The 16,853-nt window shown below is 33.6% G+C and overlaps 1 protein-coding gene across 1 annotated transcript in view; it reads right to left on the bottom strand.

Annotated features, from left to right (window-relative positions):
• Positions 1–16,588, bottom strand: part of LOC145246702 (uncharacterized) — a 329,042-nt gene extending 312,454 nt beyond the window's left edge. Inside the window, exon 1 of the mRNA XM_080108431.1 lies at positions 16,155–16,588. The gene's annotated coding sequence lies outside the window, so the exon portion shown is untranslated. The remainder of the gene's footprint in view (positions 1–16,154) is intronic.
• Positions 16,589–16,853: the final 265 nt, after the last annotated feature.

Genomic DNA, 16,853 nt, shown 5'->3' with positions numbered 1-16,853 from the left:
CACACACACACACACACACACACACATATATATATATATATATATATATATATATATATATATATATATATAGGCTGTTTTAAATAAGGCGAAATTTACATCGACAACTCTATTTTGTTTAATTGGCAACTCTCCATTGTAAATGCCAAGAATTAATCTTAAAAAATAAGTCCGCCCCTAAAAGCACACTATATATTTGTATGTATAATATATTAAGTTATAAAAACATATAGTAATTAAATTACACAGAATCTTCTGCGTTTCATCATCGTAGTAAATCGTCAGTGTGTCACTTACCTATGGAGATAAAACTCGGAAGAGTTTGTGTAGCTTAATTGCAATATATTTTCATAGCTCTATTCACATATTGAGCATTGTTGAAGTAAATACTAAAACTTGATACATAAAATATTACATCTCCTTATAACATGTTACGTGGATGCTTAGCATAATAATATATGTATAGGATATAGGGTGTTTTTAGATGTGGTGAACTTTAAATTAAAATAAATAATAGAAAAATATTTTAATTATACAAATATGTGATTTTTTTTCAAAAATTATTTTTTGTCATTTCTTATTGAACTAGCCTGTGAGTGCTCGGTTTCCCGGGTGTTTGTAGGTGTGTGTTGAACAAAAAAAAGTTGTAGTAGACAGGCAGGCTCGAACCCGTGACATGAAAGCGGAAAAGGAAGTGAAAGTGTGTGTAAGGGTGTTGGTTGAGCAACAAAAAAAGAAAAAAAGAAAAATTGTGAGGGCAAAAAAAAATGTAGTTGGCAGGCTTGAACCCGTACTGAGGAGGAAAAGAAAGTGAAAAAAAATATGTGACGTCTTTGCTATTGTACCCATCGCCAAACCGGAAGTGACGCAAGTTAAAATTAAGACTAGACAATTGAAAAGACGGGATTTACTTTCGAAAATATCGGCGAAAAAATACGACCCATCTCCGTAGAAAAGTGCCCAGTTGAGGGTGAAGGAATTATATTTGTCGAACATCAAAACGATACCGATCTCGTGAAAATATATCGCCTCTGTTAAAAGTTTTAGGCAGGAAGACATACATACATACATACATACATACATACATACATACATACATAAATATATATATGCATACATTTAAACAGACAGGTGAGATTTATATTATAGAATACAATTTCGTAATGACACAATATAGAAGTCTAATTTTCACAACTCTGCGCATTACCTACGTTGTATTTCGGCGAATTCGTATGATTTAACCCTATTAGATAATTTTCTTTGGCGATATGTAAGGCCTCATCTTTACGCTGATATATCAGACACAATACACCACTTAGAATCCAACATTCGAACCGTTATCACTGAAATACAGGTGACCATTTAGCAAGTCTATTTTGGAAATTATTTCTTCATCAAATATTTCTCTCAGTAAATTGATCGTATCGCGCGCTGTGTCGCATGTGATTCCGTTCTGCTGTAATCACATTATGAATTGCCAAACCAAGCTGAACATAAAATAATCGATAGTTGCTAAATCTACAATAAAAGAAAATAAAGTTATCAATTTAAAGTTTGCCGTCTCTTAAAAAATATACATGATACATATGTTATTATTATTATTATTATTATTATTATTATTTTACTTACTATTAATCACACAAGCCACTATCAAAGATTTCTCTTTGACACAACTTGCCTAGTTATCTGGAATCAAGTCTTTTAAGATTTCCAGTATACTCCAGCACATTCGATAGACTTTGCAGCTGAATTTGCGTTATCGTAACAGCCGCTTACCATTGATTTCGCGTTCGCAGCGACCATTGGTCTTCATTAGAATTTGAGTGGCAATAAGTCTCCTCAAAGTCCCAGTCCTGTTTGCACTCATTCAATGGGGGGGGTCTGGCTAGTGCTTTCTCTCCTCGGTCTTTCCGTCCTCCTTACTTATTTGGTGGATTGCCATACACACTTAAAAAAGGGGGCGGCAGTAGGGGTACAGGGGGTTAACTTACAATTATACAGTTTCAGTTTTCATGATTCTATGTGGTGTTTCTTTGTGTTTTAAATCTGTAGTAGTTTCTGTATATATATCGTTGGGAATAATTTTCTCTTCACAAATGTAATGCCTAGAGATCGGAATCGACATATATATTTTAATTTGTGTTTTAAAATGACATCTATAAAATAGGAAAAATCGGTATATTTCGCCACCGGCAGGAATTGTGTCGGTGGTAGCAATTCAGTCTTTTTTCTTTTCTTTTTTTTTTTTCACGGCACAGTGGCACTTTTTTGCAAGGCACAGTGCCACTTTGAAGTAGGGGGCTACTATCGGGGGCATAAGTTGCAGGGGTATTATGAAAAGAGATGAGTGGCAAGATGTTTGTTCACATTACACTTGAACTTCTGCATGTCAGTACAGTTGGGAAAGCAGAATCCCGGAAGCGAGTTCCAAAGTCTAGCAGTTCTGGGGAAGAAATTATTGGAGTAGAAGCCTTACATCTAGGGATCTCTACTGTGAAGGAGTGGGATTTAGCTGCTTGTCGGGTTTGTCGGGGTGTTTACGCCGAAGAGGTACAAGTGCTTGTAGTTTGGCAGATCATTCACCACTAAAGTACTTGAAGAGCAGGTATAGGGATGCAACATTCGTCTATGGTACAGAGGCTGATGCCGAGTTGAGAGTTCAGGACCTATCAGTTTGACGACTCTCTTTTCAACCCTCTCAAGAAGTGAGAGGCTAGTAGAAGATGCTCCAGCCCAAATGTGAGAACAGTACTCCATATATGGGCGAATGGTGGCCTTATAGAGGTACAGGATACTTTCAGGCGTAAGTAGTTTTATAGCACGGTAGAGAGGCCACCTTCTAGCAGCAGTCTTTGCAAGCCTCTCAATGTATCTATTCCAGTTCATGTTCCCTGTAAACCTTAGGCCGTTAGGTCTTAGGAGTTTAAAGGAAGTACTTTCGGGTAATGTGTTCTTGGCCATTGTTATTGGTTGGTGGTAGAGAAGGTTTCTTGTAATTATTGAAGGAAACAAGCTTAGTCTTGGCAGCATTGATTGTGGGGGAACTGGTTTCGAATATCGCTGGGTACGGTCACGATGAATGGCTGGAAAGGAGGAAACAAGTGTCCGTTGATAATTACCGTTTTAAAATAAAATATATTTAAATGGTTTTTAGCACTTATTATGCAAAAGTTCTTTATGTCTTCAAATATTTATTTATTTATGATCTTAGTTTGGTAGTTTTGTAAAGAAAGTGTTTTGTTTGTTTGTTTGTTTGTTTGTTTGTTTGTTTTTTTGCATGGCAGAACATGCTTGAATTTTGCTAATGGAAAGGCATAAGATAAAACAATACAATCAATTTTAGGTACATTTGATGTCAGGAAGCACATATTTTCAGATAGACTGATCTGGTGGCGCCAGATTTTTTTTAAATATATGTCACATAACTAAGCTGGGTTCTTAAAGGGTGTTAAATCATACACCAAACACGCGTTTGACAATTTTATTAGGCCGCCATAACAACACAACCTTCAGTGCTAAATTGTCATTTTTGGGCCATAACAAAAACTTGTAATGCTAAATTGTTATAGTTTTTGGCCATAAAACACCCTTCAGTGTAAAATTGTCATTTTTTTTTCGCTCATAAAACAACTTTCCATGCTAACTGTCATTTTTTGGCCATAACAACACAACCTTTAGTGTTAAATTGTCATTTTTTGGCTATAACAACAATCTTTAATGCTAAATTCTCATTTGTTTTGGCCATAACACAATCAAAATATAACAACTTAGCACTAGAGTTTGTGATGTTATGGCCATTATGCACAATCTTCTGCTTAATTGTCACTTTTTGACCATAACAATAGAAACTTCAGTGCTAAATTGCCATATTTTGGGGGCCATAACACCATCTTCAGTGCTAAATTGTCTTTTTTTACCATAACAACACAACTTTCAGTGCTAAATTGTAATTTTTTGGCCATAACAATGTAACCTTCAGTGCTAAATTGTCTTATTTTGGGGTTTAATCTGTAAAACTCAATGTGACCTTACAAGACATTTTAGAATTACTAATGGAAACACCATCTACTCTGGCTATGCAATTCCTTCAGTTACGTACCTAGAAAACGGAGCTATTAAACCTGACATAGTGATATGGAGCAAGACGGATAAAGAAGCAATCTTAGTAGAAGTTCGTGTCCCCCAGTGATGCTGAGTTAAACAGAACTAAGTGAGAAAAGGTAACGGAACACAGAGGTTTTATGTACAACAGGAAAAGAAACTGAGCTCTGGAAAGATCTATATCATTCCAGTAATTATAGGAGCAACTAGAGTCATAAAAAAATCAAAGATTACCAGGCAAATATACTCTGTGAACCAAGTGCAAGAGAGATACAAATAATTGGAGATAAAAGGATAGTTAGAATCTTTAAACGATCTCTCAGTTGCAATGTATGAGATAGCAAGTGAATTTTGTCATCAGGCAGAATGCCTCATTCCCGGATAGGACAAAATATATAAGAATTTTATTAATAATAAATTAATAACCATGCAAGCACTTTTATTTATTTATTTATTTATTATTTTCTTCCTTTGAAGATTGAAACGTTGAGGACGCGGCAGCCAGCAGCCAAACCATCTGCCAACATTGCCCTGCTTTTTATTGAAATTAACCGAGAAGTCTTTTTGGTATCCTCCTTGTTCCCTTAAGTGCAATTGAATGTCTTTTGCACTTGGTTCACCAGAAATATAAATTAGGTAAGACTTCGGGTTCTTCTTCATAAGCCCTGTGGTACCTATAATAATTGGTATGATTGATAGCTTCCTAAGATTCCAGTTTCTAATGCAAGCTTTTGTGTCACATATTTAAACTTTCATGTAAGACTGAAGCAAGGTTAAAGAGTAAACTATGCACACACACACACACACACACAGCCACATAGCAGTTAAATAAAGTGGTTAACTTCTGTCAAGAAGAATCAATCATGTTGAACGGCATTAGATAGGCACTAAGTCAAAGGTTGCGAAAAGCTAAATGTTTGATAGATTACTAAAGCTATATAATTAATAGATAACTATACTGTACGCATTCGTTTCGTTTGACATGTAAATAGAAATACTGCAATCGATATGTTAGAGTATAATAATTGCCACTGTCTATATAATTAGGGAGATCAATAATATAGGCATGTTTACTTTGGCGAGGATGATGTCTAGCAGCGGAATGAAATAACATCTGTCGAAAGGCGGATAATAAATATATTACACATAACTAATTTCTGAAATTATCTACTTAGAAATGGATTAGATAATCTATTTTATGCTTAATTTATTTGTGAAGTTATATAAGTAAGAATTATATATAGTGACTCGTATGTTTCGTTTCATTTCACTCAAAGTTCTCAGGAATCAAGGGGCATCTTCCTGGGGTTAACACTTGATCTATGCATAAGATGCATAAATATTCCAATATTCTATTACAGTTTTCTTTTATCTCTCAAACGTTGAGTTAGTAAATAAGTTAATAATATTAATTTTCCTCTCAAGTATTGATCAGTTAACTCCATTATAGATTTTTTTTTTGTGTCTTTGTCTTACTAGATTCCGGAATAAGATTCCATCTAGTCTGATGAAATATCGAAATTAGACATGAAAAAAAATGGAGGTTACGTCGGCGGAAACGTTGTGACAATGCCAATATATATGTGAACATTGTCTGAATAATAGAAACTAGCGAGACCTGTGGAAATTCCACAGGGGATTCATATGTTATATATTGAGGATAGCATTCTGTAGATGTTCAGCCTAAAGGGAGACGCTCTGATATTATTGTAGCTCTTTTGTTAAAATTGCAAAAGTATTTATCTAAGCTAGTAGGGACGCCCGGCTTAGCCCGGTCGTAAAGTATGCTTAAATATGATATTTTAATTCTTGCAGATTTCGTATATATTATTATAGATGCAATGTCCTCTTGATTTTCATATATTATAAAGTTGCGATTTCAAAAAAGGAACAGTATATATGTGTGTGTGTGTGTGTGTGTGTGTGTGTGTGTGTGTGTGTGTGTGTGTGTGTGTGTGTGTGTGTGTGTGTGTGCGTGTGTGTGTGTGTGTGTGTGTGTGACTTGGTTGCATCAGCTTGAATCGAAACCGAAACCAAAACATGAAAAAAATATATAAATATATGTATATAGCTTAAGTTCCTTCAGCCACAATCGAAACTGAAACCAAAACTTATGAAGAATTCTTAATAAAATTATTTATTAAAAAAATAGATGATAAGAGTGCCATCAGCTATAATCGAAACCGAAAACAAACCTTATAAAGAATTATTGGTAAAATTATTTATAAAAAAAAATAAATAACTTGAATGCCATCAGCTATAATTGAAACCGAAACCAAAACTTATGAAGAATTCTTGGTAAAATTATTTATTACAAGAAATGGAAGTCCATAACAATTAAACGACAGTCACTCGGATGTAAGCGTGACACACAAAATAAATAACACTTACCCTATCCAGTTAATATATAGATAAAGGAAATGATCAAATTACATCTAGCACATTCCAAAACAAAATTAATATATAGGTATGTATCTTTCATGTAAATGTGTATCTAGTTATCCAGCAAGGTTAAAATGAGATATGGGTAGATATGAATGTCTAAATCCATAACTGATTACTGTCATTACGTTGCTAGGACAAATCTATAATGTACGTATGTACACATACACTTATTAATGATAGTGGATGGTAACATAACGCGATAATAATAATAAGAAGCGCTGTAAAAGTACAGGTGTTTGAATGCATAACAAATTTATAATAATACATGTATTTCAATGCATAACAAGTTTATGATAATACGAGCAGGCAGACTCGGGATTGAAAGGATCAGCAAATGACGACAAATATTGGACGACAAATATCGAAAAATTGGCCAAAAACATTAATTCCTTCACCCTCTGTAACTAAGAACTGCAAGAAAGCAAGACATTTAACAATTAGATGATATATCTGTGTTGACAATTCTCTCTCTTTCGCTTTATATATATATATATATATATATATATATATATATATATATATATATATATATATATATAGTGTCATAGGAGAACATATTTTCTCCTATGATTGGATTAAGAAATATATAAATATTTCTTATAATATAAATATGTTTATTGATATATTAATTAAAACATAAAGACGTTTCTAGAATGTCCTTATTCATAAAAATAAATAATAATCGGCGTCTATAAATATAAAAAGGCGTAGAACGCCTTTTTGTTCTTTTTGGAGTCTCTAGAATGTTCCAGGAAATTCTTAAAAAACTCATATAAAAGAAATTCTTAAAAAACTCATATAAAAGAAACGCTATTTCTTTTTCATTAAATCTTTTTCTTTTGTTTTAATTTTATTACATGTGGGTGCTGGTAAATCCCTAGAACATATGAGCTATCGTCAGCACACATATGTAATAATAGATAGATAGATAGATAGATAGATAGATAGATAGATATAGATATAGATATATATTAGAGCTGCCCACTGTCAACACGATGGTTGTAGGTTCGATCCACGGCTGGGAAAAGGTGTATGTCTAGCCGCACTGATGAGTTGTGATACAACGAAACAGTGCTGTATGTGGATGACTAATAAGCTCCTCTCTTTGGGTCGAGCACTTTGTAAATATATTTTCACCCGACGCGTATTTAAGCGATTTATTCCAGCGTATTTAAGCGATTTTCCCAGCACAAGGAAATAATGCGTTTAATTTCATCCAAATCGGTGAAATCGCCCATTCCTCAATCAAATCGATCGTTTGCCTACTCTAGTCGTGAACTCACTGTAGTGCACCGGGAGAAAGTTAATAGATTTGGTCCACAATTCATTGTAGTCTGCATTGTAATGTAGAGAACCTAGTGTCCTTAAGTAGGTTTTGTATCGGAATTCCTCCGATAACTATCGAAAATTGATAATCGGAACAATCCGATTGAAGAAGGAAGTCTATTTTTCACCCAAGTAAACACTTTTATACAGCCTAACATAGCATCTTATCACCGCACAAGCAGCAAGGCCCAGTGAATAAAATCAACAGTAGGTTCTTTGATAAAACAAGAGCGTGCTCGAAATTAATGCTTCTGTTTAGAGTATAAATGAACCATGGTACTTGAATTTGTATTTTAAAATGTAATTCAAGCCATTATGTAAAATAATTTGATAAAATCAGGATTTTTTTTTTATATAAGACAGGGGAGCGTTCGAAATGAATGTTTCTGTTTAAAGTACAATTAAACCATGATGCTTAACTTTTTCAATTTAAACTTAAATCCACGTCATGATCACCACAAAAACAGAAAGGCCAGGCATATGAAACCAACAGTAGGTTCTTTTATATGATACGGGCGCGTTCGAAATGAATGTTTCTGTTTGGAGCACAACTGAACCATGATATTTGATTTTTTCAATTTTTAATTTTAATTCAAGCCATTATATAAAAATAATATTATAAAATCAAGAGAATGTTCTCTACAGTGCAATGCAAATTACAATGCATTCTGGAATAAGTCACTATGGGAAGGCATATGAATCTTCCTGGCGTTACGCCGTTGTGGGTTCTTCAACAAGATCAGGCAATCAATTTCACTGATTTTAATGATAATAAAAATATGGTATAATGGAATACTTGTTGATTCTCATTCAATCCCGGGCAACGTCTAGTCACCCTGCATTCGTTCGGACGATTACATTCTTTACAGTTGTTAAATTAACAACACAATGGCCGATGTAATCGCTGGCTATTTTCAAGTGCATCCTTTCACACTTTAAAAACTCCTAGTCGAAATGGAAACCGTTATTTTCTAATTCTGTAACTTAAACTGCATTAAGAACGAAATCCTTTGTTTAACCCGGGCAGTAAGGTGCATTTGACTGATGAGAAATATCTTTCTTTTAAATTCAATTTCCAACCCAGACAAGGCACAGTGCCACTTTGATGTAGGGGCTACTACAGGTGACATTAATTGCAGGGATACTATCTAGGGAGTCCAGCACCAAGATGTCTATTCATAATACACTCGAATTTCTGCATGTCAGTAAAGTTAGGGAAACATGAACCCGGAAGGGAGTTCCAGAGTCTAAACTATTAGAGTAGAACGCCTTCTTATATCTAGGGACCTCTACTGTGTAGGGATGGGACTTGGCTGCTTGTCGGGTTTGTCAGGGGAAATTACGTCGATGGGGTACAAGGGCTTGTAGTTCGTCAGAGTTTCACCATTAAAATACTTGTAAAACAGGCAGAGGGATGCGATATTTCGTCGATGGGATAGTGGTTGAAGCTTATGGTATTCTTTGTTATCATCGACTATTGTGACTTCTAGAAAGCTGTAACTTAGAACTGACTGTTAAGCAACACCTTTAACAATTAGATGATTTATCTGTGTTGACAATTTATCTCTCTCTCTTCCCTCCTCTCTCTCCCTCTCTTCTATCTCCTCCTTCTCTGTGTGTAGGTATATATATATATATATATATATATACATATATATATATATACTCGTTTTTTTATATTCAAAAGTAATGGACTAATGAATTCAACGAGGTTGTTAGATAGTGCTCAATAAAAAGAGCTGATAATACTTGTTTATTGTTATATAAACATGCTCACATCCCGCTGCTACAAATAGCCACTTGTTTCAATCAAACAACAGATATCATCAGGCAGCGACTTGACTATTCAAAAGTTCAATGAATAATAGATTTATTCATTGAACTTTTGAATAGTCAAGTCGCTGTCTGATGATATCTGTTGTTTGATTGAAACACGTGGCTATTTGTAGCAGCGGGATGTGAGCATGTTTATATAACAATAAACAAGTATTATATATATATATATATATATATATATATATATATATATATATATATATATATATATATAAAGTGACCTTGTCTGTGTGTGCGGAACGGTCTCTATCAATGTTTGGTCTATACACTTTAAACTTGATATATGAGTGATTCATTCGGATGTGAAGCAAATTCGGTTTGGTTTTTAGCACGGGAAAATACTTGCTAAGGAATCAAAAATTTAAACAAAAATAAACGTTAGCCGACTAAACCAATTACTTCTACGCATGTGTTTAAGTCAGTTGATTTGATAAACGTCGATATGCCTGTACAATATGTATTTGGGGGTGTTTTGGGGTGCGTGTTTACTGAAATGCCTCTAATGAGTATCAATAACCGAAAGGATTACATTCAAGACGTAACAGTCCTATTTTGACAAAAGTTAACACCTTTATACAGCTTAACATCACAAGTGCATTTATGAAGTTTTATCTCAACACAAGGAAAGGTTCCGGCGTATAAAATCAACTGTACTTACAGGAGTGTGTTCGAAATGAATGTTTCTGTTTAAAGTACTATTGAACCATGATACTGTACATAAATAGGAATATTTAACTTAAATTTAAGACATTATATAAAAATAATTGATAACATGAACAGCAGGTTCTCTATAGTGTAATGTAGACTACAATATATCGTGGACAAAGTCACTGCGGGCAGAGACGTGAAGCTTTATTTCGGTCCCCACCTAAAGCACGCAATCATTTAATTTAATTGAAAAATCTGCGATTTCACCGATTTCGATTATAGTATTGGAAATGTAGAACGTTCGTTGATCATCATTCATTCATATGAGCTCATATGGTATCAAATAATCCTGGAGAGCTAAATATTTTGGTTTCGATTTTAGCTGATGGTAACCAATTTATATATATATATATATATATATATATATTTAATCTTTCGAAATCACTACTGGGTACAATATAATAATCAATAGTGTATTTGCTCTATAATAATCAATACAAAATTTGTATGAATTAAAATATCATATTTCAGCGTATTTTAAAATCGGGCAGTGCTGGCTAGCCTGCTAGTTTCAGTATAATTTTGGAGTATTAAACTTAAATTACGTTAGATGTGTTGTGTTAATTATCATTTGAATATAATTACTATTATACGTACATACATGAACACACACATGCAAACGCACAATCCCCCACACACAACGACGCACACACATACACACACATATATATATATATATATATATATATATATATATATATATATATATATATATATATAAGCAAATATTATTAAATGCAACAGAGACAATCTGCTTTATGGTTCTTTTTTTTAATTTTTCAATTTTCCGTATAATCCTTTTTGTATCAAAATCAAAATATTAATAAAAGTTCCATAGGTGTTGCTGTCATGAGCGCTTTCCATTCGTCCACGAATCATCATCAGATGTTGAAGTAAAAATCCATAAAGAAAAAAAAAAAATATATATATATATATATATATATATACTAGCAAAAGTACCCGTCGTTGACTGGGTTCAAAATCAGCCTACAAAAAATGAATTCTGATTTATGAAAGTATGATATGTTATGAAAAGGAAGGGTTCTAAAGAGATAGCTTCGAATTTGGAGGCATCAAAACCAAAGCAAAATATGATGAAAGTAAAAATAAAATAGATAAACACCATAATTTATTATACCATACCTGTTCGCATTGAAATACTTATCACAATATTCTGTGGATCTATATTAAAAAAAAACCTTGTTAAATTGTGTGACATATATTTACATTCTATGGAGGTCAGGCGCGAACGAACACCCCATAATTTTATTATGCCATATTTCTTCAAACTGAAACATAATTATCAAAGTATACTTACTCAGGTAGATATGAAAAGTCTTTATTAAATTTTGTGCCTATTTCCATTCTATGGAGGTCAGGCACGACCGCAGACCCCATAATTTTATAATACCATCCCTATTTAAGTTAAAACATACTTATCAAAGTATTCTTATGTACATCTATATCAAAAACACTTGTAAACGTTTTTATAATTTTTTTTAATTTTTTATTTCCATACTTTGTGGACCAGGCCCGCACGCAGACCCCACAATTTTAATGAACCACCGTTCTGCCAGATCAAACATACCCATTCCTGTGTCTCGATATATCTTCTATCATTATATGTAATCAGTTTTTTTTTAAATAGTCAACCATATAGGAGCCTATTCGTGACCAGACACACACAAACAGACATTCAGCTTTATATTATATATATATATATATATATATATATATATATATATATATATATATATATTCCTTCAAGCTGTTCTTAACTATCGCAAAGAAAGCACTTTTTAAAAAGATGACACTGTTGTTGGATTTGGGGAGCCGTTTCAAATCTGTTTTTGAGGCTGCGGATCTTTAATATTAAAAACAAATTAGACTCAGTGGAACACTCTATAAAGTTCAACTATGAAATAAAAAACAATCACTCATTAACTTTTCTAAACATACTTATTATAAAATCCAATAATAAACTATTCTTCCAAGTTCATCGCAAAGCTATACACAAAAATGATTACATATATTTCTACTCCCACCATAATAACAAAATACAAACAGGCTTGATAATTGGTTTCTTACTACGTGCATTTAGAATTTGCAGTTCAGGATATCTGGACGAAGAATTTAAATACCTCACAAATATTTTGAAAACCTTGCAATGTCCCACATATTTTATATTAAATGTAAAAGAAAACAAACTAGGATAAATTATCAAAAATCATATACACCAGGCATTTCTCTCATGAAGAGACATTTTCTTTTACCTACACACACCAATAATACGATAATTTTCAGCGCACTAAACAAACTAGAAATTCCACATCACAAACTATAAAACAACAAAACATCTCCAAAACAAACCAGTTTCCAATGCAGGCAAATACACTGTTCCTTGTCAAAGTTGCTATCATACATACCTTAGTGAAAACCAACGTAGATTAGAGAAAAGGCTCAATGAACATAAAAGAGATATAAGAAAACTTTGCCTCCTTGGCAGCCAAATTTCTGGCCAACACCCAATTAAAAAGATTTTCTCAAATCTTGATAATCCTGATGTCAAATCTCGAGTCAGTAGACTGAAAATTGACAGAGTAGTTTGGTAGGGAAATTACACACAGACACACACACAATTTCACTTATATATATATATATATATATATATATATATATATATATATATATATATATATATATATATATATATATATATATATTACAAAGGAGTCACTACTTATCAAAGGCCACTCGAGGATAAGAGTTAAAGAGGCAAGCAGTATAGGAAAGAAGTTTTGTTTATGGAATATTCGTTTAGATTTAGGTACACACATAGAGTGTGGGAAACTGTTGCTAGTTGCTTTAGCTAATCGAGTGCTTTTTTGTTTTTGTTTTTGCTTTTTTGTGAAAGTTTAGTAACGAGGAACTATAGATCGGAGCACTGCCATGAAAATAATAATAGAGCATGGAAAGGCACGCAACGTCTCTTCTGAGGGGAACAGTCTGCAAGGAAGTGAAAAGGCATCACTTATACGGTTTGAAAGCCGGTTTTGAACTCTCTCAAAGCATGATAGGGTACCCCGAGTGGCTCCTGCCCAGATATAGCAAGAGTACTTCATCCTACGACGTACTTGGCTCTTATATATGTAGAGAATTGCATCGATAATGAGATATATACTGGAGCGGCAGAATGATCCAACCATTTTTCCAGCGATATTGGCAACGGATTTGAATCGGGAGTGAAGTTCAGTCCCAGAAGTTTCTCTAAATATGATGCTTCCCCAAAACAGAAGCCGTTCATTTCAATTAGAGCCAGATGGGAGACATAGCGTTAATAATAGTAAAAGAGAAACTTGGTTTTAGATACATTAAAATTAACCAGCCATATTTTCTCCATTGCACCATGTGCTCAAGATCAAAATAGAGAGATTCAGATAGATCTTGGTCGTTGCCGGTATTTGAAATTTTGCCATAGATGATAGTATCGTCTGCATAAATGTCTACGAATGATCTAAAATTGTGATTCGGGATATCATAAATGAAGATCCGGAAGGGAGTTGGGCGCAGGATAAAACTCGTTGATGCTATGAGCTTCTGGTGTCTGCCCATCGACGACTACTGTTATAAACCTATTAGAAAGAAAAGGGTTTAATAATTGAAAGGACATTTTCAGCTACTCCAGTAGTTGAAGATATTGAAAAGTAAACGATTGAACCATATCGTATCAAAAACTTTTGTTATGTCAAGAGCATCTGCTCTAGAAACGAACCTCCTTTCGTGAGATTCACTAATCTTGTGTGATATTACAGTTAGAATATATGTGTGTGTGTATTAAATGAAAGATGAGGAAGAAAAGTTATATAACTTTATTATATCATCAGAACAATGAGGAAACCCCCCTTTAAGACATGGCATTTCGATGCTAAATGCTTCCCATCAGAGGAGGAGAAGGACGAGAGTATATAGTGTTTTATTCTATACCGGAAAAAAACTAATCTCCTTAATAATAATAATAATAATAATAATAATAATAATAATAATAATAATAATAATAATAATAAACTGTGACCAATAATCTGTCTCGGCTAATAACACGGAAAATAAATCGTGAAAGATTAAGGAGGATGGAAAACCCGAGACAAGAGATTACTGACTAGACAACCACCGGAAAGTAAGGAAGAATACTAAGATTTAGGGAAGGCTTATTCATACTCAAATCCAACTGGAGACCAAAGATATCTGCTGACGAGAATTGTATAGTAAACGGCTGTTTATGCAATGTCCTAAGCAATGGTTATCGAAGGAGGTGTAGAGTGCTAGAAATCTCCGAGACTTGTTATCTCTCAGACTTTAAGGAACAACACCGGTTATTAGCAGTGACCTGCGTGAGAACTCATAGTAAGTCATTAACAATAACAATAATAATAATAATAATAATAATAATAATAATAATAATAATACTCGGAATAATAAATCGGAATCAAAGGGAAGACTGAGATTATACAACAGACTGTAATGCTGAAGAACAGTCGAATACTTTTTTTTTTGATCGAACGCAGAAACTAATCCACATGGACTAGAAACACTTACCGGCAACATAAAAACTAACTCAGAAGTGAAAGAAAAAGATAGAGAGATACAACATGAAAATAAAAAAAAACTGAAACCGCAAAATTGTGAGTTAACTAACCACCCCTATCCCCCTCCCCCAAAAAATAATTGTAGAGTTAACATGGATTGGCACCATACCAAATAGTCAAGAAGGAGCAAAGAGGATGGGAATACTAAGGAGAGAAAGCACTAATCAGTCCTTCATTGGATATGTGGAAATAGGACTGGGAATTGGGATGGCTTATTGCTGCTTGAATTGCAAACTAGAAAGCAATTGCAAGCGGTTGTTGCGATAATGCAAATTAATTTGCAAGAGTTATTGAAAGTGGTGAAAGTACTGGAGATCTGAGTAGACTTGTTGCCATCCAGACTCCAGCAAACACCGCAAATTTTAGTCAGTGAGTAATCTTTGATAATAACTTAAGGCGTAACTCCTAGTGAGTAAAAATTATTATTAATAATAATAATAATAATAATAATAATAATAATAATAATAATAATAATAATTGAAGATACATATCTATAAGTTCTCTATCCTCTCCACCATCCCCTTCCCGTCCCCTCTCCCAATCCTCTTCCATTACCCAATCACCGCTCCCCACAAAAGAATGATGCCAAATAACCGAGAAGGTCAAGGAGGATGAAAACACCAAGGAGAGAGCACTGAGCTGACCTCCGTTGGACAAGTGTGAAGAGAAATGGAACCTTGGGGAGGCTTACTTCTACTCAGATTTCAATGAAGATCAATGGCCGCTGCTAGCGAGGCATCGATGGTAAACGACTGTTGCTATAATGCAAATTCATTTGCAAATATTATCAGAAGAGATAGAGAGCACTGGAAAACTGAGGAAACTTGTTGTACTCAGATTCCAGAGGACACCACAGCCTATTTTCAAGGAGAGGTTCTTTTTGACCTGCGTGGAAACTCCTTGCGAGCCACTAATAATAATAATAATAATAATAATAATAATAATAATAATAATAATAATAATAATAATAATAATAATAATGATAAATATACGACACCACAAGGTTTAATAGAATTTTACACCTGAACAATGTCGTGTGTATTATATTAGTAAATAAATAAAAGTATTTAATTAATTAGATAAAATGAAACTTACTTGGAAAAACTTCTTTTCGGTTTAGCTGTTTTTCTGGCTGTTTTTTTTTTATTCTTTTCTTTTTTATTAAAGGTGTCAGTGTTGGTTGGTTATTGCAAGACCATTACTCCGCTGTGATTCTCTTTTTTTTTCTTTTTCTCCTTGCGTTTCACAAACTATGTAATTGCCAGCGCATGCGTCGTGAGCTAAAATAAGTCCAACCAATCAGCAAACAGAAAATGATTTATCCGTTTTGTCAAAATCATTAGATCATCGGCTTTGATATCAAATCGCTGATGTCGGGGTGGTGATTTTTAAATAATCAAAACGACTTCTGGAATTGTCAATTGTTTTTCTTTCTTTCTTTTTTTTTTCTTTTAGGATTTGTTTGTTTTTTTTTTCTTTTGTTTGATATGTTATTTGTTTTCTTTTTGTTTGTTTTTACCGCTGTTGTTAAAAAAAAATGCTTTAAAAAAATCTGTAATTTGTTAAAAACAAACAAACAAAACAAAATGGAAACACGAAACCGAAGTTTTTCCTTCTTTCTCCCACACTCTCTCCTACATCCTCAGTTTATTTCCCTTTCTCTCTTTCTCTCCCTCTCTATTTATCTCTCTATATATCTACCTATCTATCTCCTCACTCTTTCTCCTTTCTTTCTCTCTCTTTCTCTTTCTCTCTCTCTATCTATCTATATATATATGTCTCTCTCTCTCTCTC

Source organism: Euprymna scolopes, chromosome 24, assembly GCF_053919585.1.
Source record: "Euprymna scolopes isolate OS-2025 chromosome 24, ASM5391958v1, whole genome shotgun sequence".
Taxonomy (NCBI): domain Eukaryota; kingdom Metazoa; phylum Mollusca; class Cephalopoda; order Sepiida; family Sepiolidae; genus Euprymna; species Euprymna scolopes.
This window is presented reverse-complemented; position numbering and strand designations above follow the sequence as displayed.